The following is a 23,844-nucleotide window of genomic DNA, read 5'->3' on the forward strand; positions in this document are numbered from 1 at the left end:
AAATATACTACAAGGGAATTAGGTACTGTATTTTATAAAGATTAAATGTGTCTTCTACTGGACTGAGTCAGAAATACTGGTCTATCAAAGGTTTATACACAGATTAAAATATGTATCAGCTATTTCAGTGGCATGAAAGTGACCTCTACATTCCAATTAACATAAATAAAGATATTATTTCTTTTAATAGGCTTTTGTATTGGGAACTTTTATACAGAAAGTCTCCAAGTTATAAACCTCTGGCTTACAAGCAACTCAAAGTTATGAGCACGCTACGTGCAAATGACTGACTGGCCATGAGATCTAACCAAAATGGCAAACAGTGCTTTCTCCCAGTGAACCGAAGAATCACTGAAGTTGTATCATGAAGTAGTGTGTACATTTATAGTACATTGTACAACCGGTTTCAGTGGAAAGCACTATGTGGGTTCAGTGGTCCCTTGGCTTATGTTATGTTCCATTTTTAGTCACATAGAGCTCCCATTTTTCTCTGCTGCTTAGCAAGACAAACATTTGAAAAAAAATAAAAATAAATGGTTCTACTTTACATACAAATTCACCTTGATGACAGAATTAGGAACAGAATTAATTCTTAACCCCAGGATTTAACTGTACTTCGAATTGGGGGGAAATAGAAAATTCTATCCTCTTTCTCCCTCTCACACACCACATACAAATATACACATGGCAGATGCTAATAAAACATGATAGAGAAATAACATCATCTTTTGCATATAAAACAAATTGATCTTTTTAAACAAAAATTATTTTCTAATAAAAGTTAAGAAGAACGGAAATTAAACTGAACTGATCCAATACCCTCAGACTATCAATCAGATATTAGCCACATCTGCTCTGAGAAGAGTTGCAAAAGGTACATAAAATAAGCACTAGGCAATGAATCTGCACATTATATTAAAAACACAGCAGGACTGTACAATGCCAATTTTACCTCTTTGCTAGGAGAAGACTTATCAGTTATTTTAGAAAAAGGTTTAGTAATAATGCAACCCCCCTTTCCAATTTTCTCATATAATTTGCTCTTTTTAATCTTACGTTATCATATATGATAAACCTTAATATATTAGGGAATTTAGAGATATACACACATTTGCTATATCCATTGTTAAATGGAGTGTGCTATTCATATAATAAAGGCAACTACATTCATTTGTCATTTTCAGTATTAGTGCCAGGAAGAAATGAATAGATCAATAAGCTACTGGCAGTCCAAGACCAAACACTGTTATTTTATATTTTGTTAGCAAATGAAATGGCTGATTTAGGATCACCTGAGAATATAGATAATATTATACAGAATATATCAAAGAAGAAAATATATTGCAATAGAGCAGCAAGCTTAAGATCAGGCATTCAGTAATAAATGATTCAGTCTTTGCTTGACTCTGTAAAGAAAGACATAATGTATTTCTTATGCCTTATATTATGGGTGACATTTTCAGATAATGTTAAATGAAGTACAGTTAATGTAAAATCTGTAATGCAGTTTCCATAATTGAACCCTAATTCTTGACCCAGCTAGTACTAGCTACTTATGTTTTTAAAACTCTATTTTTTACTAATTATTATTATGTTTTCAATCCAAATTATACTTTATTAAAGCAGTGTTTGCTTTTGCATTACACAGTTATTCATTTCTGTGTCCTTGCAATCAGGCTATGTTGTGAGAGTGAGGTCAGCCATCAGAAGTTCATTTATTGACTGAAACTTCCCATTAAATAGGCCCCAGTAAAAAGTGTACTCAATGTGGGTCTCAGCTAAAGTAATAGTCAATATCTATTAAAGATTTGTACACATACTGCATATGAGAGAGCAAGGGATTTTGTGAAACTGTGGTTATTAATAGAGACTTATGCAGTAGAACATCGCCATTCACAGAAAAGAAAGCATTTCACCTTAAGGAGCAATGCAAAGAACAGCACACTGAAGCATATATGATCTATTTAAATTGAAGTACAGTGGTCCCTCGATTTACGCGTTCTCGATTAGCGCGAAACGCTGCAACGCGGTTTTTCAAAAAATATTAATTAAAAAATAAGTTCGCGGTTTTTTTGCTATACCACGGTTTTTCCCGCCCGATGACGTCATGCTGATTGCTGATTGGCCAAAATCTCGACCAATCGTTGCAAACGCAAAAAAAAGCTTTGCAACTGAACTTTTGGAACTTGTTCAGACTTGTTGCAAGATGCCTCCTAAACGTTGTGCTCGGAGTGCTGGCGGCGACGCTAAAAAGACCAGGAGGATACTCACAATTAAAGAGAAAATTGACATTTTGGACATGCTGAAAGAGGGACGCTCTTATGCAGATGTTGGTCGGCAGTATGGGATCAACGAATCGAGTGTGCGAACCATTCGTGACGACGAGAAAAAGATAAGGCAAAGTTCTCTGATGGCATTCAACAAGGCTGCAAAAAGAATGGTGACGCCTAGAAACAAACGGCTTATGAAGATGGAAGCTGCTTTGTCCCTGTGGGTACAAGACTGCCGCAAAAAGAGCATTGCTTTGGATACCAACACTATAAGAACCAAAGCACAACAATTGTACAACCGTCTTGAAGACACAGAAGAAGGTGATGCAGATGAGGGAAACGCAGGTAAGGGCTGGGGTTTTTTATTCTGTCATTAGATACTGTATTTAAGTGTTTTTTAAGGAAGGAGCAGGGAAGGAGGGAAGGAGGGAAGGAGGGAGGGAGGGAAGGAGAGAAGGGAAGGAGGGAGGGAGGGAAGGAGGGAGGGAGAGAAGAGAAGGAGGGAGGGAGGGAGAGAAGAGAAGGAAGGAGGGAAGGAGAGAAGAGAAGGAAGGAGGGAGGGAGGGAGAGAAGAGAAGGAAGGAGGGAAGGAGGGAGGGAGGGAGAGAAGAGAGGGAAGGAGGGAAGAGAAGGAAGGAGGGAAGGAGGGAGGGAGGGAGAGAAGAGAGGGAAGGAGGGAAGGAAGGAAGGAGGGAAGGAGGTGGGCATTTACTCTTTATGCTTTCATTCAAGTCACTTCTCTCTCCCTTTCCTGTCATTCTGCAGCCTCAGCCTCAGCCTCAGCCCCAGCCACATTCACAGCAAGCAAAGGGTGGTTTGAAAAATTTCAACGGCGCTATGGCCTGAAGAGTGTGTCATTGCACGGAGAAGCTGCCTCAGCAGATACAGGTGCAGCAGAAAACTTTGTCCAGCGCACGTTTAAAGAGCTAATTGCAGAAGGGGGCTACCTTCCAGAACAGGTGTTCAACATGGACGAAACAGGCCTGTTCTGGAAGAGGATGCCTTCAAGGACTTTCTTGATGCAAGATGAAGCCAAAGCCCCTGGCTTTAAGGCCATGAAAGATCGAGTGACTTTGATCATGTGTGGGAATGCAGCAGGCTTTTTGCTGAAGCCAGGGCTAATTTATAAGTCACAAAATCCAAGAGCCCTCAAGAACAGAAATAAGAATGCATTGCCAGTGTACTGGATGCATAATGCTAAAGCATGGATTACAAAACCCCTCACGCGGGACTGGTTTCATCACTGCTTCATCCCACAGGTGGAGGTGTATTTGGCTCGCAAGGACTTGATTTCAAAGTGCTTCTCCTAATGGACAATGCTGGCAGCCATGATCACCTGGACCATGAACATGATGGGGTGCAAGTTGAATTCTTGCCACCAAACACCACATCGCTTATCCAGCCGATGGATCAAGGTATTATCCGTGCATTTAAGGCACTGTACACACGCAATTCTCTTGGAAGCATCGTGGAAGCAATGGATGCTGATGACAACTTCACATTGAAGGCCTACTGGCGTCAGTACACAATTGCATCTTGTCTGAAGAACATTCAGAATGCCTTGACAGATATGAAGACACAGACAATGAATGCCTGCTGGAGGAAATTGTGGCCAGAAGTGGTGCATGATTACAAGGGATTTGCTCCCGAAGAAATCCAAGATGCTGCAGTCCAGACCTCTGTGAAGCTGGCACAGGCACTGGGTGGAGAAGGCTTCGTTGACATGACAGCAGAGGAAGTCAATGGTTTGCTTGATGAGCATGGCCTACCGCTGACAGACAAAGATCTGGAGGAGCTGACCAGGTCAGCGAGTGAAGAAGAGGAGGAAGCGGAAGCTGAACAAGCTGAGGAAGAAGAAGATGTTGGCCTAACGCTTGAGCGGCTTGCAGAACTGAACAGAGCCACTTCAAATGTACAACGCATGGTGGAACTTTGGGATCCCAACATGACTCGCTCTATACAGTTTAATGCCTCCCTTGACAACATCTTTGCACCATACAGATCCATGTTAGCCCAGAAAAAGAAACGGCGCCAACAACTGCCCATGACCATGTTTGTCACAAAAACCAAGAGGTCTGTCACACCATCACCTGCAGCGTCCATTGTAGAAATGGTGATAGAAGAAGATCCCTAGTTACTGTATCCCAGTTATGCTAACCCCCACCCCACCCCACCCCAAAAAATGTAAATAAATATGTTATTGTTCATAACTTAAGAGTCTTATTCAATGTGTACAGTAGGTAATGGTAATTAAGGGGATGGGAAATGGTAATTTATGGGTTAAAAGTGTTGGGACTGAGTGGCACACAGTCTGTACAGAAGAATGAATGAATGAATGACTGAGTGAATGAATGAAATTCAAACACAGGTGAGGGCTGGGGGGTTTTATTCTGTCATTACACAGTACAGTACAGTACAGTTACAGTTTAAGTGCTTTTTGAGAAAGGAGGGAGAGAAGGGAGGGAGGGAGAGAAGGGAGGGAGGGAGAGAAGAGAAGGAGGGAAGGAAGGAGGGAGGGAGAGAAGGGAGGGAGAGAAGAGAAGGAGGGAAGGAAGGAGGGAGGGAGAGAAGGGAAGGAGAGAAGGAGGGAAGGAAGGAGGGAGGGAGAGAAGGGAGGGAGAGAAGGAGGGAAGGAAGGAGGGAGGGAGAGAAGGGAGGGAGGGAGAGAAGGAGGGAAGGAAGGAGGGAGGGAGGGAAGGAGGGAGGGAGAGAAGGGAGGGAGGGTTGCCATTGCCGCCAGCGCTGCCCCAAGAAAGCCGGTGAGAGGAAGGAGAGAAGGGAAGGAGGGAGGTTTGCCATTGCCGCCAGCGCTGCCCCAAGAAAGCCGGTGAGAGGAAGGAGAGAAGGGAAGGAGGGAGGTTTGCCATTGCCGCCAGCGCTGCCCCAAGAAAGCCGGTGAGAGGAAGGAGAGAAGGGAAGGAGGGAGGTTTGCCATTGCCGCCAGCGCTGCCCCAAGAAAGCCGGTGAGAGGAAGGAGAGAAGGGAAGGAGGGAGGTTTGCCATTGCCGCCAGCGCTGCCCCAAGAAAGCCGGTGAGAGGAAGGAGAGAAGGGAAGGAGGGAGGTTTGCCATTGCCGCCAGCGCTGCCCCAAGAAAGCCGGTGAGAGGAAGGAGAGAAGGGAAGGAGGGAGGTTTGCCATTGCCGCCAGCGCTGCCCCAAGAAAGCCGGTGAGAGGAAGGAGAGAAGGGAAGGAGGGAGGTTTGCCATTGCCGCCAGCGCTGCCCCAAGAAAGCCGGTGAGAGGAAGGAGAGAAGGGAAGGAGGGAGGTTTGCCATTGCCGCCAGCGCTGCCCCAAGAAAGCCGGTGAGAGGAAGGAGAGAAGGGAAGGAGGGAGGTTTGCCATTGCCGCCAGCGCTGCCCCAAGAAAGCCGGTGAGAGGAAGGAGAGAAGGGAAGGAGGGAGGTTTGCCATTGCCGCCAGCGCTGCCCCAAGAAAGCCGGTGAGAGGAAGGAGAGAAGGGAAGGAGGGAGGTTTGCCATTGCCGCCAGCGCTGCCCCAAGAAAGCCGGTGAGAGGAAGGAGAGAAGGGAAGGAGGGAGGTTTGCCATTGCCGCCAGCGCTGCCCCAAGAAAGCCGGTGAGAGGAAGGAGAGAAGGGAAGGAGGGAGGTTTGCCATTGCCGCCAGCGCTGCCCCAAGAAAGCCGGTGAGAGGAAGGAGAGAAGGGAAGGAGGGAGGTTTGCCATTGCCGCCAGCGCTGCCCCAAGAAAGCCGGTGAGAGGAAGGAGAGAAGGGAAGGAGGGAGGTTTGCCATTGCCGCCAGCGCTGCCCCAAGAAAGCCGGTGAGAGGAAGGAGAGAAGGGAAGGAGGGAGGTTTGCCATTGCCGCCAGCGCTGCCCCAAGAAAGCCGGTGAGAGGAAGGAGAGAAGGGAAGGAGGGAGGTTTGCCATTGCCGCCAGCGCTGCCCCAAGAAAGCCGGTGAGAGGAAGGAGAGAAGGGAAGGAGGGAGGTTTGCCATTGCCGCCAGCGCTGCCCCAAGAAAGCCGGTGAGAGGAAGGAGAGAAGGGAAGGAGGGAGGTTTGCCATTGCCGCCAGCGCTGCCCCAAGAAAGCCGGTGAGCGGGGCGAATCGGGCGGGCGGGGGGTAGCGGCAAGGAGCCCGGAAAAATCACCATTGTATTGCCAGCCTCCGAATTTGCGTCGCTCCACCTTCTGCGCATGTGCGGCCAGGGCGCGCATGCGCAGAAGGTTTTTTTTACTTCCGCATCCAGTATAACGCGGAAATCGGTTAGCGCGGGAGGTCTTGGAACGTAACCCCCGCGCTAACCGAGGGATCACTGTATTCTACTTTGATTCTGTTACAATTTAGTTCAGGGCTCTCAAACTTGCGTTGTCACAGCAGTGTCATGTGACATATTGGGACTCCCCCCCCCACTAAACTGGACACGGCTGTGGTCAGTGTGTGATGTTTTCTCATGGGACCATGAGTTTGACAGCCTTGATCTAGTTCAATTAAAATTTTACACATATATGCAAACAGTAAAATTATCAACACAATTACATATACAGTGCTACCTCTACTTAAGAACTTAATTCGTTCTGTGACCAGGTTCTTAAGTAGAAATGTTCTTAAGTAGAAGCAATTTTTCCCATAGGAATCAATGTAAAAGCAAATAATGTGTGCAAACCCATTGGGAAAAAAATAAAAGCTCGGAATTTGGGTGGGAGGAGGAAGAAGAGGAGAAGGACAGTCACTGCTGAAGGAAGAAGGTGAGGTGAGGGAAATCAAAAAAATCCAAAACTTTAAGGCTTAAAAAAAAAAGAGTGACTCAGACAGTGTGGAGTACGCGCCTCCCATACACTCAGCGCAAGGTTGCCTCTCATACACTGGCTGCTGCTGCTGCTACCTGCTGCCTTTTCCTTCCCATGCTTAAGGGCTCCCCTCTCTTCTCGCTCGCTTTCTAGCCAGCGCCTTTCATTCGCTGTGGTGACTCCTCAGCTGCCCAGAGCAAAGGGAGCGTTTATTTTCTCTGGACGCTGGCAGAGGTTTATTCCCTGTCCAAGCACCCAGAAAAATCTGAGTTAAATCCTGACTTAGTCATGTTTGGAGTAGATCTATTTAAATAATTGGGAGGAGTTACATGATTACACTTAAGAAAACTTTCTGGCATTAATATACTGCCATAATGTACATTTCTCCAATTCTTTGCTATTTCTATGGGTGAGGCAGACATGCACAGAAATATACAGCAAACTATCATCTGTGCTGTTTGCTGTTCACTGTTTGGCAAATTGCTGGGAGGCAGAGGCCTTTTTTCCTTGTTTTCCTCCCCCAAAACTAAGGTGTTAACTATGTTTTAAACATATCTTGTCCTAGCCTAAAAAGGATGTTAAAAAAGAGTTTACAACATAATATGAATGTTTAGGAGTGCCCAGGACCACCTGCTTCAAAAGTAATTTATTTTCAAGCGAGAAAGGTGTGCCATTATAATCTATATGTTTATATGTTGCCTTTTATGTAGAAGTTCAAAATGGCATATACCTGTGATGGTGAACATATGGCATGCGTGCCACAGATGGCACACGGAGCCATATGGGACGGCACGTGAGACTTTTCTATGCTTGTGCGCGCTGACCAGCTGATTTTTGGCCTTGAGAAAGGCCGTTTTGTCCTCCGGACGCTTCAGGGAAGCTTCCCTGAAACCCCGGATGCAAAAAGAATCACCCAACTGACAAACCGGAAGTTCAGAAAATGCACTTCCAGTTAGCCTGTTTAGGCATTTTTTTTTTCAGTGGTGAGTTCATGCCAGTGTGGTCCAGAGAGCCTCGCCGATTTATGGTGATATTTTCCCTGGCATCTCTGTGTGGAAGAAGCTCTCAGCTGTAAAGGTCAACATTAAGATGATGGGAGTGGGTGGGAGGGCGTGTTCTGGCATGGAGATGCCGGAAAAAAATTTGGCAAAAATCAGTGGGTTCATACCAGTGCAGCTCTCTGGACCACACTGAGTATGAACCCACCACCTCCTACCAGGCTTCAGAAAGGCCTATGCGCATGCATGGGGAGTAGCGTGGGTGTGTGTGCACATGAATAGGGGGGAGGGAAGGGGTTTGGGCACATGCAGGCACACTAGCACACCCACACACACCCCTTTTGGCATGCAAATCAAAAAAGGTTGGCCATCACTGGCATATACAGCGATTTGCCCTCTTACACTCCCAACAATCAAGACTTTGAGGTAAGTTGGGCTGAAAGAGTATGTTTGCCCCAAAATTGCATTGTCCTGTTACTGATACATGTTCAGTCCTGTAAAAATTACTGGGTTCAGCATCTATGACCTGATGAAGGGAAGATTTTTCAAAATGATGAGACATGTAGGGTGAAATCAGCGCTTGCTGCTGATAGATTTTAAGAGTAGACAGGTACCGTGTTTCCCCGATAGTAAGACAGTGTCTTACTTTCTTTTTACCCCCAAAAGCCCCACTAGGTCTTACTTTCGGGGTATGTCTTACATAAACCCCCCCCGCCGTTTCCCGCCTCCACTCACCAAATTGACAGGGTGAAGTCGGGAAGACCCAGGGAAGATTTCTTCGGCCGCCCAGCAGCTGATCTGATCGGCAGCGCGGCAGCAGCCCTGGCGGCGGTTCCCTCCGCTTTGACGGCGCTGGTCCGCTCGCTTGTCCCTGCAACCGACCCGTTTCCCCGACACGCGTCTGGAGGGGAGGAGCCGCTCTGCGCAGTTGGGCAGCCCTGCCTGCCGGAAAGGAGGCGGGCGAAGGAGGGCGCAGCTTCGGCCGCCCGCTCGGCTCGCTTCTACAACTTCGGACCAGCGCCGTCCTTTGCCTCGCATTTCCGGGTTGGCGAGCCTGGATTGTTTTTCCTGCGAGCGCTGGTCCCCGCTAAGCCTTCTGCGCCTGACTCGGCGAGGCGAGAGGGAAGAAGGAGAAGCGCAAGTGGATGCGGAGCGCCCGGGAGGCATTTATCCGTCCTTCGCTCCGCATCCACTTGCGCTTCTCCTTCTTCCCTCTCGCCTCGCCGAGTCAGGCGCAGAAGGCTTAGCGGGGACCAGCGCTCGCAGGAAAAACAATCCAGGCTCGCCAACCCGGAAATGCGAGGCGAAGGACGGCGCTGGTCCGAAGTTGTAGAAGCGAGTCGAGCGGGTGGCCGGAGCTGCGCCCTCCTTCGCCCGCCTCCTTTCCGGCAGGCAGGGCTGCCCAACTGCGCAGAGCGGCTCCTCCCCTCCAGACGCGTGTCGGGGAAACGGGTCAGTTGCAGGGACGAGCGAGCGGACCAGCGCCGTCAAAGCGGAGGGAACCGCCGCCACGGCGCCGCGAACTGCTCCAACGCCTCCCTCGCTTTTAGTACCGTTTCCCCGAAAGTAAGACATACGTCTTACTTTCAGGGTATGGCTTATATTAGCCGACCCCCTGAAAGCCCCCATATGTCTTACAATCGGGGGGGTCTTACTATCGGGGAAACACGGTATTATTATTATTATTATTTATTATTATTATTATTATTATTATTAATTACATTTGTATGCCGCCCCTTTCCGAAGACTCGGAGTGGCTCAGGTATGAGGTTCATATCTATTTTTGGAAAAGAACTGAATGTCTGATTCTAGGTTAGTAACTAGGTTAGACACACCTTTTTACCTCAAAAAAGTGCTTTAAAAATTGGGTGTGTCTTATATATAGAATGTTGCCAAGATGGGATGGGAGGCAGTGCCGGCAGCAACTGCAGAGTTGGCTCCGGCGGTGGCAACTGCTGAGACGGCTCTGGTGGTGGCAAATGCTGAGTCGGCTCCAGCGGCTTCCCTTCTCATCATTCCTATCACCCATCTCCTTCCACTTATAATTTGTAGCTTGTATCCTTAATATTTATATTAATATTGTTTACTGGCTGCTATTTGTATACCCTATGACAATCATTTAGTGTTGTACTTCATGATTCTTGACAAATGTATCTTTTAGGTACACTGGAAGCATATGCACCAAAGACAAATTCCTTGTCTGTCCAATCAGACTTGGCCAATAAAGAATTCCGTTCTGTTCTGTTCTATTCTATTCCTAACTGAAATGACATATAGTAAAATAAATAAGGGCTGTGATGGAAATTTTTCATTTTTGTAACAAGTCGTTGAGAATAAAATTCTGCTCTACCCATAAAATGGCAGTCATAGAAGTGAGTCTAAAATGCTCATGAAACAATTGTTAAACAAAGGAAGACCCTCTCAAATAACTTATTTTAATATTCAAGGCTATTTCATTTGCAAAGCAGATTAATATCTGCATCCTGCTGTCATTGGAATAAAGAGGTTATATAATACAACCTTCAATACACATATGGACAGATGATTACAAAATATGTGCAATTAATTATAAGTTTAAAAATAAACTCAATGATATACCTTGTTCTTTAAAAATTAAGTTAAGAATAAAATTATAGAAGTATTATTCTTTCATGTCAGTGAAATAATGTAGCAATTCCAATTGTTTATGAAAAAGCCAAGGACAACCTATCATCTTTGAGCTGAAACAGATTATGTCACATTCTTTTCAATCTGATTAATTTCTACTTTTGTCCATCTCAACCTTTGTATAATTCCTTATTTCTGTATTATGAATTCTGAAAAGCTTGACAGATACAGAATGAGATGTTTATTTGAAATAATTTTGTAACTATTTCAAGAAGCATTCTGATTACCTCAACTAAGTTTGATATTAATATAAATATTTCAATTTTCCTAACAAATCTAGATACAGATTTGAGATTATCTTCATTACAAATATGGTAATGATTTTCTAGACACCTGAAACAGCCTTTGCAGTGGTACCAAAAAAAGAGAATATAACAACATTCAATATATCAAACATAATTAACTTGATATATTAAACATTCAGATCAACATCCTGAGACTTCATCTGACCCTATTACTAATCTCAGCTGCTAGCAATAGTTTGGTTCAGAGGTTCTCATGTTTAAATCATTATTTTACTAATGCACTTTTAGTGTGAATCAGTCCCTCTTCTTGCTGATAAGGGCCACCTTGCAGGATATCAGATACATAGTGTATCCTGGGAATTGATTGCTCAGAAGTTTAGTAATAGTATATGGAGCCTTTAACCTTCAGGTCATTGGTTCAGATCAAATCTAGCCTACTGGAGTGACTGAAAATCATTATTATCTGGATCTTGACACATGGACTCTGAATAACTTCAGATATTTAGCTTATTTTCCAAATGTTCAATCAGCCACTGTGGAGGGAAGGGAAGAACAAAGAATGCAACAGTGCCCTTATGTTTAATATTAGTAATTTTATATTTTTTTAATCCATTGACTTAATATGTACACTTATTTCTCCAAAAGAGAAATGACTACTATCACCAGAAAGTGATGCACACCAGTGGTAGATTATTTCTACTTTTGTACTCGTGTAGACATGTTTCAATCATCTCAAGAGGTGAGAACAAAGTAATAATTAAGATGTGTAATTTGAAGATGGGGTAGCCACTTTCAGGTTCAGGTTTATACAAGGGTTCTCACTTCTGATTTTATGACAGTAACTTCTCCCATATGATTGTTAAGGGAAAATTTATAAGAGAAAATGCTGTAAACTTTGTCTTAAGCTCCTTGGGAAAAAAGGCTGGATATAAAACTAACAAATATGATGCTCAAAGTATGGTCTACTCATATGACATTGTTTTCGTACTTTACATGCTTAAGAATGTCTATTCTTCTGCATGTTGAAATAACATGTCACATAACACCATTTCTTTTCTTGAACTAAAAAGAATAAAAAGCATTAGTATGCCTTGCAGTATAAATTTAAATGAAGAAATAGCAAGAGAGGTATGAATGTTTCAGTAAATGTTAGCAAATACTTTTTAAAAAACTTTGTATCCATTTTCATTCCTCCACAGTTGTGTGTGAAACTATATTAAAATACACAAAACGGCATACTCCATTCCTAAATGACTGGAGAAAACAGCGATGGGTTCTCCACAATAGATGAATAGAAGCCTTCTCCTGCAAACAATACTTGAAATACTTTTTTCTGGGTATTTTTTTAAATTTTTCTCCACCTTAAGATAAAACATATGTAAATAACAAAACAGAATACCAATATCCAACCATATACATATGCCAAATTTCCATATCATTAATGTGCTTTAAATAATTTCTTTACTTTCTACCTTCTCCCTCCCCTCACATAACTCCATCTCTCTAACATTAAAAGTAGTACTAAACTTTAAAATCAAGAGCAAAGAAAAAGAGAGAAAAAAGAAAAGAGCCAAAACAAAACCTCAGTATCTAACATTCTATAAATCCTATATTAATAATTATTTACGAAGAAATGAAGAGAGGAGAGAGAGTGAGAGAAAGAGAAAGAATAGAGTAGAAAATCCCCCTCACTCCAACATTTAGCTAATTCCGTAATAAAAATAGTTAGAATAATATAAAACAAACTATCTTAAATTTGTGTTGCATTAGCAACTAGTGCTGCCACCATTTCTTTCTTGTTTCATCTGGGTGTCTACCTGCTATTTTTTCAATCAATACTTGAAATATTGAGTTCTTAATTATGGTATCTATATGCTACTAAAACTCTTATTGCCATGACCTTTACCTGGATGAAATGAAGCCATTGTAGAGCAGCAATTTTATAAATCAAGGTACCTCAACTCCTAAGGGAATAAAATTTGGTTGTTTCAGGTTACTGGCTGCTACACTGATGCTGTGGTCATGTGATCTTCATTTTAAATGTCCATGGCAATTTCCCAGCCAGACTCGTTCCCTTCCCCACCCAGTAGCAACTACTTACCTGCTTGCTGAAAAGGGAAGAGATATAGGGAGGGAGAGGGAGAATTTAATTCCTGTGAATCCTTCCCCCCTCACATATGTCTTCCCCAATCTATACCACCATCACCATTCCTAAACTGGGGGCTCTTGTATATATCCAAGCACCCCAAGACACTCTTTCTAACTTATGCCATCTCTAATGGAAATGGGAAATGTCTAATACATATTTTAAAATTATCTTGAAAGGAATTTGGAGAAATAGAGATATCACACAAGACCTACATACAGCTCAGGCTCATAATAATTAAGCATTCATAAATGTGTTCTTTTATAAAGTTATTATACGGCTTTACCATAAAATATTTTCCATTTTTAAGGCTCCTTCAAAATTGCTACTTTGAAAAGTCAGCTATGCCTCTTATTAAAATTTACCACCAAACTATTTATCCTTGGCCATAAGAGAAAATTGTACAACATGGAAAACTCTTTTATGCTTCTTTAACTCTAATCAGATTTTCAATATGGAAATTTAAATTTATGGACCAGCCATTGCTTACTCTCTGATTTGGAAGTGAATTGTGATAGATTGGAGGGTGGGTCTCCTCATGAGGCACCATGACAAAAAAAAAACCTCTTTGCAAGGAATATCCGTTTGCATGAGACTAGTAAAAAAATAATGGAATGACAATGGAAAATGATTGTAAAAGTACTTTAACAAGATATCCTTATGTTACGATACAATGTGTACAGCAATTAAGACTGCATACAATGTATAAGGATTATTTCTGAAAGGATTGATTGTACTTTTTGCATAATATTAAGAAGTGTAGCATTAACACATTCAACTTTATTATGTAGTGAAGTAATATAATGCTCTATAGCTATTTTTATTCACTTTAGAATAAGCACCAATTTGAAACCATCCTATTAGCTGTTAATCCTAAATAACATTTTCCTTTGAGTCATATGCAAAGATCAGTTGGGTTCAGATAAGCCGAATTAAATAAAATAAAATAAAAAGCTTTCTCCTCTTCACAAAATATGCCTTCGAAATATTCAACAGAGAAAAAGAAAATTGTAAAGTACACAAATGGCTGCTTTGGAATGGAAATCCAGTTTAACAGGATCAATTGTATAACTATAACCCAAGGCCTTCCATTTCACACCAAATTTCTGATCAGAAGAATTGACCAAGTTTGTATCTAATTAAAAAGATAAAATAAAAACACAGAGGAATAATTTCCAAGCTGTTCACATGTAAAATCTTCAAGATATCTCTATTTGTTCAATCAATCAATATGAACTCATAATCCATACTACCCTGTTTCCCCAATAGTAAGACACCCCCGATTGTAAGACATATCGGGAGTTTCAGGGGGGTCGGCTAATATAAGCCATACCCCGAAAGTAAGACATATTGCCGCCTCCCTCTCATCTAGCTGCGCGCCGCCTCCTGCCCACGTCCGCACCGTCCCCCTCTCCATACGTCGCCGCGTCTGCCACCTCCCTCTGATCTTAATGAGTGCCGCCTCCTGCCCACTTCCGCGCCGCCCCCCTCTCCATACGTCACTGCGCCGTCCCCCTCTCCATACGTCACTGCGCCGTCCCCTGCACTTGTCACTGCCGCCTCCTGCTTAAAATGCGGTAATGCACACAGTATTAATCATACATCAGTAAAACATACACACTGGCATACTGGGGTATCATCTGCTGTTTTGTGGTGAATACAATACTGTTCAGGTTGTTAATAAATGTTAATTTTATGGTTAAAACAAAAAATTTGACAATTTTTTTTCCAATATAAGACATACCCCAAAAGTAAGACATAGTGGGGCTTTTGGGGATAAAAAGAAAGTAAGACACTGTCTTACTTTCGGGGAAACACGGTATTTATCATTGCAATTTAATAATTTATCATTGTGAGATGTTTCAGAAATTATTGGTGGGAATAAGCAATTAATATTGAATGCATTTCATAACAGCTGAGAGGGAAAGTTAACATTTTCGAGGGTTTTTTCCCCCCATTTTCCAAAAAAATATTCTGTGGTTAGCAAAAAATTTCTAAATACTATAAGTCAATTAAACAATACTACAAAATCAGATATCTTATTTTTTCACTAATGTTGATAAACTACCTAGTCTTTTTAGAAAACTGGTTATCAGGTATGTGGAAAAGTAATGGTTTGGGTTTCCAATTAGAATCCACAGTTTTCTAAAAGTTGAAAATGAGATTAATTCAGTTTATCAGGCTATTTTGGACAATCTCCTGCCCATCCCCAAATCGTATTTTCATAACATCTAATGATTCCGCTGTATTGCACAATCTTACATACTCTAGGTGTGCTCAAAATAAAATGCTGTAGAACAGGTGGAACCTTCTGACCATTTGCCTGATCTACAGATAAAACAGAAGAAAACCTCTTTAATCCTCCCTTCATGCCTTTATATTTTTTCTATTTCATTTAAAAGTGGTTACTTATTATAAGAGAGAAGAGAAAACTATGGATAATAAGCTCCACAGAGCCACTCCCTTTTCATTATTGATACATTTGTATGCTGTTTCTGTGTACAATCAGGATAGATTCCCTGCTCATTTTTACTAAATAATTTATTTGACCAAAAAGTAAAACTGGGTTATTTGTCAATTCCATAAACTAGATATCTGATAATGCATACAACAGGCTAATATTATCTATTTTGCAGCAGTGGGAGACCATTGGAAATGTTTTGATTTCCATGCAGCTTAGTTTATTTTCTCTTCCATTATTTTTGGCCTGTCAATTACTTCTATTCCAAGTTGTCTCTTGTTCTGTCTGGGTCCCCCCCAGACGCCAACACCAACCAAAAAGAGTAGCCAGACACACTGGTAAAAAGCAAAGGCAGTTTATATAATTCAAAGCAAACACAGGTAACAAAAACTGTTCTTACAGACAGGAACACTATGAAGCTTCACAGAGGTTTCACGAGGGCCAGGCAATAAAACAGGATTCTTGCTGGCAAAAACAACGCTGGAGATAATAAAACCCATGCCTCCCCCAAGTCTTCCAGACTTCTAGGCCACAAGCCAAGATCAGAGACGCCGAGGATCGAAGCAAGGTCACAGGACTCCTAGTTGATAACTCTCCACAAGACTGTAAGGGCGGGCCTGCCTTTTCAACTCTGCTGAGGAGAACCACACCCAAACCCAGCTGTTGCCAATTCAGGGATGGAAATACCTTTCTAATTGGCCCCGTCTTTGAGCTGCTCGTCGCTGCCTCATGTCTATTATAGCCTGTGCGTCTTCATCCAATGAATCCAGGCTACTAGCTGGGGAGAGCCCCCCCCCCGGGGTCTCAGGCTGCTCTCCCTCCTCCTCTTCCTGACGTTCCTCTCCCCCGTCTGCCTGGTCCTCCCCCTCCTGTTCACTGTCCCCCTCCTCTGGGCATGGATCCAGCAGAGATCCAGCCGGTCCCTGAGGAGCCTCAGGCTGAATCACAACATCTCTATACATGGTAGTAACTATGAGAAACTATAATTATGTATAATTATACCTGCTATCCACACTTCTATGGATCATCATGCACCAGTATCGTTCCTGAATCCTATTGCTGTCCAAAATTTGACATCACTTCTCAGTTATGGCTCTTTTATTTTTTAATAACATCATCTCAAGATCTCATTTAGCTAAATGAAATAAAGGGCATGGTGGATAAGGAAAACCTCACAACCTCATGGAAACATCAAACTGGATATTACAGCTAATGGTGTTTGAACTTTTTCTCCCTTTAAAATGTAATCATAAATAATAAGTAAGGCCTTTATTTTCTTTATGTATTCTGGGAAATTTTCCCTTTTTTGAACATAGGATAATTTTTGAAACAATGATTTTTTTTCCCTGTTGCTGCTTGACCAAAAATCCAATGATTATTTTTCCTGAAGCAGACATAGAACTCTATCATAATCTTAAGATAAATAATGAGAGGGTCTCTTTTCTGCCTGAAGAAAAAAATATGATGTGTTTGTGAAATTGATTTGATCATTATTTTTAAAAGAAAACTGTTTATGTTTAGAAGTATCTTATATTATGTTCATCTAAGACATTATCATTTAACAAAACCCTACAAAGAAAAAATCCTTTATGTTATTTAACATTCTTGTTGCAGGGGGAAAAAATCAACAATCTCCCACACAAACTTTAAGGGCAATTTTTGTTGGGGTGGAGTAGGAAATAATTGCAAGAAAGAAAATGATTCATTGCTATCTGCTCTGAATGGATCCTATCTGTTAAGCTTAAACAAAATACTTATTGATAAATGAAGCTGTGAAATTGAGAAATACAACCACCTGAATTTTGATTGTTTCAATAACATGAAAGAAAGGTGTTGGAGCAATGAACTGTTTTTCATTTAAAAACAAAGAATTGCAATCCAGTTCTGTCTCCTGATAGAACTGGCATCCATTCATAAAATAGATTTTTGTCCTAGGCACCCTGCTATTTTGTAAGGTTTGTCCAGAACAGATTTGGGATATAGAGCAGAATACTGGAAAATGAAAGTAAAAGAGTGTAAAAATAAGATTAGAGGTATACTTTGGGAAGAGACTAAGTTTATTTTTATTTATTTATTTATTAGATTTGTATGCTGCCCCTCTACGTAGACTCAGAGTTCCTCTAACTGTCAAACAATAACATGACAATAATTATTTTAAATATTACAGTGGTACCTCAAGATACGAACCCCTCGTCTTACGAACAACTCGAGATACGAACCCGGGGTTCAGAAAAAAATTGCCTCTTCTTACGAACTTTTTTCGAGTTACGAACGCCAAATCCGAACTTCCGGGTTCGGCGTTCGGGAGGCTGCTGGGAAGCCCCCCGGCTGTTTTAAAAGGTGACAGCCAGGCGGTGGGGCTTCCCAGCAGCCTCCAAATGCCGAACACGGAAGTTCGGGTTTGGCATTCGGCTTCGGGAGATGGCTGGGAAGCCGCCCGGCTGTTTTAAAAGGTGACAGCCGGGCTGGGGGGCTTCCCAGCAACCTCCCGAACCCCGAACCTTTGCCGAACTTCCAGGTTCGGGGTTCGGGAGGTTGCTGGGAAGCCCCCCAGCCCGGCTGTCACCTTTTAAAACAGCCGTGCGGCTTTCCAGCCGCCTCCGAACGCGGAAGTTCGGGTTTGGCGTTCGGCTTCGGGAAGCTGCTGGGAAGCCGCCCGGCTGTTTTAAAAGGTCACAGTTGGGCTGGGGGGCTTCCCAGCAACCTCCCGAACCCGGAAGTTCGGCAAAAGTTAGGGGTTCGGGAGGTTGCTGGGAAGCCCCCCAGCCCGGCTGTGACCTTTTAAAACAGCCGGGCGGCTTCCCAGCAGCTTCCCGAAGCCGAACGCCAAACCCCAACTTCCGCGTTCGGAAGCTGCTGGGAAGCCGTGCGGCTGTTTTAAAAGGTGACAGCTGGGCTGGGGGGCTTCCCAGCAACCTCCCGAAACCCGAACCCGGAAGTTTGGCAAAAGTTCGGGGTTCGGGAGGTTGCTGGGAAGCCCCCCAGCCCGGCTGTGACCTTTTAAAACAGCCGGGCGGCTTCCCAGCAGCCTCCCGAAGCCGAACGCCAAACCCGAACTTCCGCGTTCGGCGTTCGGAGGCTGCTGGGAAGCCCCGCCGCCCGGCTGTCACCTTTTAAAACAGCCTGGGGGCTTCTCGGCAGCCTCCCGAACGCCGAACCTGGAAGTTCGGGTTTGGCGTTCGGCATTCGGGTGGTCGCTGAGAAGCCCCCAGGCTGTTTTAAAAGGTGACAGCCGGGCGGCAGCGTTTTTTTTCCGGGGTTTTTTTTTTTTGGTTGCACGGATTAATTGACTTTACATTGTTTCCTATGGGAAACAATGTTTCGTCTTACGAACCTTTCGTCTTACGAACCTCCCTCTGGAACCAATTAGGTTCGTAAGACGAGGTATGACTGTATTTGTGATTATGAGTCTGCGGAGAGGGGCGGCATACAAATCTAAATAATAAATAAAATAAAATAAATAAATGATGAGGATGAAAGTAATGATAAAATACTCTGTAGGCAAATACAAAATACTAGATAGCAAAATATTATGTAGGAAATATAATCTTCTGTATTGGACCAGCTATAGAAACCTAATGTTGCCTCTGAATTCATTTTGCCTTGTGGTTTATGCTTTTGACTTTATCCAAATAAGATTTAGAAGTCGCCTATAGAATAAGATGTTATCCCACTTCATACAGTAGAAGATAGTTTTGAATAGATACACAGAGTTTTATATTCCATTCTGTTCAATTATCCCATGCACTCTTATCTGGGACTCAAGCTTTTAATTCAGTAAACCTTCCCAGAAGTGCATCATCAATGCATTAACGTTTCGGAACAGAGTGTAATGGCTTGGTAAGGCAGTCTATGCAACTTATCTTTCTGCTCCCCCTTCTGAAGCTCAGGTTTTCTGAAATACTCTTCGGTTACTTTTGAATAGTGGAGGATGTGTTGCTCAATCTGTAATGGGTACTTTGGTGTTTACACTGAAGCCCTGCATACCATGGCTTCCCTTGTTTAGAGAGGCACAAATGCAGTCAGGAAGGATGTGAAGGAGAAAGAGGGAAAGAGAAGGTGTTCCAGGGTCTTTTTGTTTATACCTCTGAATAATGTGACAGCTTACAATATAGTCATGCAACATTTTGTTCTTATTAGCTGTGGGTTTCTTTGAATGGTTTTATTGGAATGAATACTGATGCATTTGGATCTGCTTATTAGTTTAACTAGAGCCAGGGTAATTTTTGGGTGAGTGAGAGGGCTCAAGTAACAGATTGCAGTGGATGCTCTCTGATAGAAAAGGGAGAGTAATGGGGTTTTGCCAGTTTCTTTATTCCTCTGCACTATCTCTTGTGCCATTCAAGAGAGTGTTCTGTAATTTATATGAGAGTTTGCCATTTCTCCAATTCTGTTTTGGCCTAACATAACTAGCACCTCCCTCTGCAGAAATCAGCAAGAACTGATTGAACGCTTCCCTTTCTCCCTGACGGATCCAGTAGAAGTCCGAACTTACCCCAGTGTTTTAATTTCCATAAAGTACACTGAATAATTAACAAAAGGATATTTAAGCATTAAAATCAAATAAATCAAATATGTTTAAAATTTGAGCCTCTATTAAAATCTATGCCTACCTAAGTGGTCTCGGCTTTTAAATATCAAATAGTACAAGCTGCCAAAAATGTTAAAAGCTAGTTTAAAATTTTATTGCTGTTCCTGCTTTTGTATAGTATCTGAGATTTCAAATGAATTCTACAATATCCATCTCTAAATCAGCATTTTTTAATGGAATAACATTCAGGGAATATTTCTAGCATGCATTTACATCCTCTTTTGTTCTGTTTCTCTGGCAATATAAAATCAGTTGAAGATAATACAGGTAAATTAGTAATAAAACACAGAATAAATATTTTTATCAAGTGTTGCCCTAATGGGAATTCTGCTTCTGTACTACATTCATTATATTACAAGTCTAATACTACTGGGATGCTCCTATTCATTCGGATAATGAATTCTGTCAACAGCATTCCTCCCAAGCAGTGCTCTGTGCCATTCTTTATTAGGATTTTCATAATATTCCTGTTGCATTGTGAGTTATGTCAATATATATATATATTAATGGGTCACCTAGTAGAGACACAGAGCAGTTACATGTACAGTGATACCTTGTTTTACCAACTTAATAGGTTCTAGGAGGAGGTTTGTGAGGTGAAAAGTTCGTAAGACGAAACAATGTTTCCCATAGGAATCAATGGAAAACCGATTAATGCGTGCAAGCCCAAAATTTACTCATTTTTCAAGCCAAAGCGCCCGTTTTTGCGTTGGTGGGATTGCAAAAATGGGCGCTCCGCTGGGTGCCGCCACCCGGCTGTCACCTTCTGACACAGCCGGGGGCTTTTTAGTGTTCTCCTGATTGCCGAACCTGGAGGTTCGGCAAAAGTTCAGGTTCGGGAGAATGCTGAGAAGCACCGCCGCCAGGCTGTCACCTTTCCAAAAGACCATGGAGTTGTCGGCCGGTCGGGAGGCGCAAACGGAGGTGGGGAATCCCAATAGGGAATTCCATGGGTGGAGCTTTGACGTCACAGAGACATCCTTCCTGGAGTCCCCGTTTCGGCCGGCCAGGAAGGACGTCTCCGTGACGTCTCCATTTTAGTCGCATGGCAGTTTATCTGATTCATTGTTTCATCAAGATCGTGGTTTTTTGCTGTTCAAGATTGTGTGTGGATACTCTGGACTTTAGAATTGGACTCAATTTCCCAGTTATTGGGTGAGCAATTGGATTGCATTTAACCTGTGCCTTGTGTGTACCAGAAAATCCCTTTGACATTTAAAAATGGAGCTGTTTCTGTTTATAAAAACTTTTGGGTTTCCCTTTTATCGTGTGGTGTGTGTCTTCCTGGACTAATTACACTGTAATTACGGGCGGTTGAAACACGCCGGCAGAACAGGAGATACCACAAAAGATTGTGGAAAATAATAAAGCTAATCTGGACTTCCAGATCTAGATAGACAGAAAGGTATTGACCAATCAACCAGACATTTTGAGAGTAGGCAAGGGCCAGAAGAAGCAGTAGTGATATAGTACTGCCAAATGACAGCAACATCAGAAAGAAGGAGTGTGAGAATCTGGAGATGGGCCTGAAGGAAGAACTGTAAAGGCCAAAGTGGTCCCAGAGGAGCACTTTGGACCATGTGTCCAAAGCTGTGAGCGTGGTTCCAACAGATCCCAGGAATGCTATCAGAGCTCTCTGTCCAGAAGAATGTAGTGCTAGGAACAAGCTAAGATACTTTGCAGAACCCTCAACCTGCAATCTTGATCTCTGGTAAAGGAGTGAGATTGAAAAAACACACAGACCCACCCACGAGGAAAAAGTTGTAATCATGAGACAGTATGCATCTAAATATATTGGAGGGAGAAATACAAGATTTATATGGAGACTTGATAAACATGCTGCATGGGAACAATAAATTTAAGGAAAATGTTATTGAGATGTGCTGGTCATGCCAACTATAGGAAACATCTGAATTAATCAATGTACAAATTTCATGGGAGACTTTAATAATGTTTTTAGCTGTTGGCTACAGAATACCGGAAGAAGGTACAATTATTAAAAAGATACTAGAATGTGCAGAGATGGACAGAATGTCCAAAAAATTGGAAGGAAATGAAGACACAGAATATTATAAGATATGGGGAAATTTCTACAATTGGCTAGAGAAAAGGACAATGATAAAATAAATAAATAAATTACAAATTAAAAAAGTATAAGCAATACGTTAATAAAAGAATACCAATTTATGAGGAAAAAGTTCTCTGATCAAATAGTCTGAAAGAGTGGAGAAATTATTCTTCCCAAATGTCTGTATTTATATGTTTTGTTCCATTTACTGTTTTGTTTTTATTTGTCTATTTGTATGTTTGTTTTATTATTTATGTAAAAAATTTAAAATAAAAAAAATAATGTTTTTATCTATTATGCAACTACTATGGGCAGCAGTTGTAACAATTCAGTAATACAGTGTACAGCTTTCTACTACAGATGAAGTGCAAGAGAAAATGAGATATGGGAAAGGTGATCTCCCATGGCATCAATCTTGCTTCAGCCTGCCTGATGGGTCTGTGTTCATCCAGCTTAAGTCAATGCTCAATGCCAGCTTGTTATCATTTCACTAGTTTCATCAAGTTGCTTTAGCTACCAAAATGGCTTTTTTCCTTAAAAAAAATTAAAATTAAACCTGCCAATGTGAAAGCTGAGATTCTATTATGCTATGTGTTCTGGTTTCTGGTAGAAGTTTAGTAATTACAAATAACTCTCATTAAATGCATCATTTCATGAATAAAGCAACTCCGTTTATTTCTCTGCTCTCCTGTATTTCAACACATTCCAGACATCACCTGGTCCGTTATCTCTCTCTTAGCCACATTTCTCACATTCCTTTTCCTGCTTCACTTAGACAAGAATTATTTCCTAACTACATAGCTTTAAAAAAGACAGCAGCACTGACTAAATACAATACAAAATACTTTGGCTTACTTTAGCGTGGCGAAAACACATCCATATTTCTATTCTGCAACGTTGAAACTCCACCCTTCTTCTCCACTAGCCCCCTGACGTGCCAATACCTCACTACAATATTTAACCCATTCCTCTCCTTAATATCTTCTTCCAGACCTTTGCTCTCTACGTTTCTGAATCCTTCTGAATTTAGGATTAACCCAGCGTGCCTCTGATTCTCCCTCACTAGATCCTGAACTCATAGCCCCATCCTGTGGCTGGTCTCCCACCTGTAACTCCGGGCCCCCCACTACTTCATAAACACTATCTGAATCCGAGTCCTCAATATCTTCATCATCCTCCAACTGATCAGGAGCAGTGTTCCCTCTAATTTTTTTTTGGGGGGGGGCGGAAAAGTATAGTGTCTGAGCGGCAGTCCCTTCAGGACTGGGCGGCACAGAAATAATAAATAAACAAATAAACAAACAAACAAAAAACCCACCCTGTTTTGCCTCAGAGAATTTCAAAATAAAATACTGTACTGTATGTCTATAACAGTGAGCTCATAATAGAGCAACTCTATCAATATCAAAATGCCACTTAAATAGTTGAGCTAGTTTCAAACTAGATTTTGATTTTCTTTCTCTCTTCCTTACTCCCATTCTTTTTCTTTCTCTTTTCCTTCCTCTCTTTTTTCTATCTGTTTCTCTCTCTTCCTCTCTCTCTCCTTCCCTCTCACTCTTTCCCTCTCGACTTCTGGGCAGGTTTGGAAAACTCTGAGTTGATGATGATTTTTAAGTGAGTGATTGCTCACTGCTCAGCTTAGAGGGAACT

General features: G+C 42.2%; 1 protein-coding gene across 6 annotated transcripts in view; it reads right to left on the minus strand.

Moving 5' to 3' along the window:
- The window catches only part of NCKAP5 (NCK associated protein 5), an 845,077-nt gene that overhangs the window by 1,990 nt on the left and 819,243 nt on the right, over positions 1-23,844 (minus strand). The window lies entirely within an intron of this gene.

Source organism: Erythrolamprus reginae, chromosome 1, assembly GCF_031021105.1.
Source record: "Erythrolamprus reginae isolate rEryReg1 chromosome 1, rEryReg1.hap1, whole genome shotgun sequence".
Classification (NCBI taxonomy): Eukaryota; Metazoa; Chordata; class Lepidosauria; order Squamata; family Dipsadidae; genus Erythrolamprus; species Erythrolamprus reginae.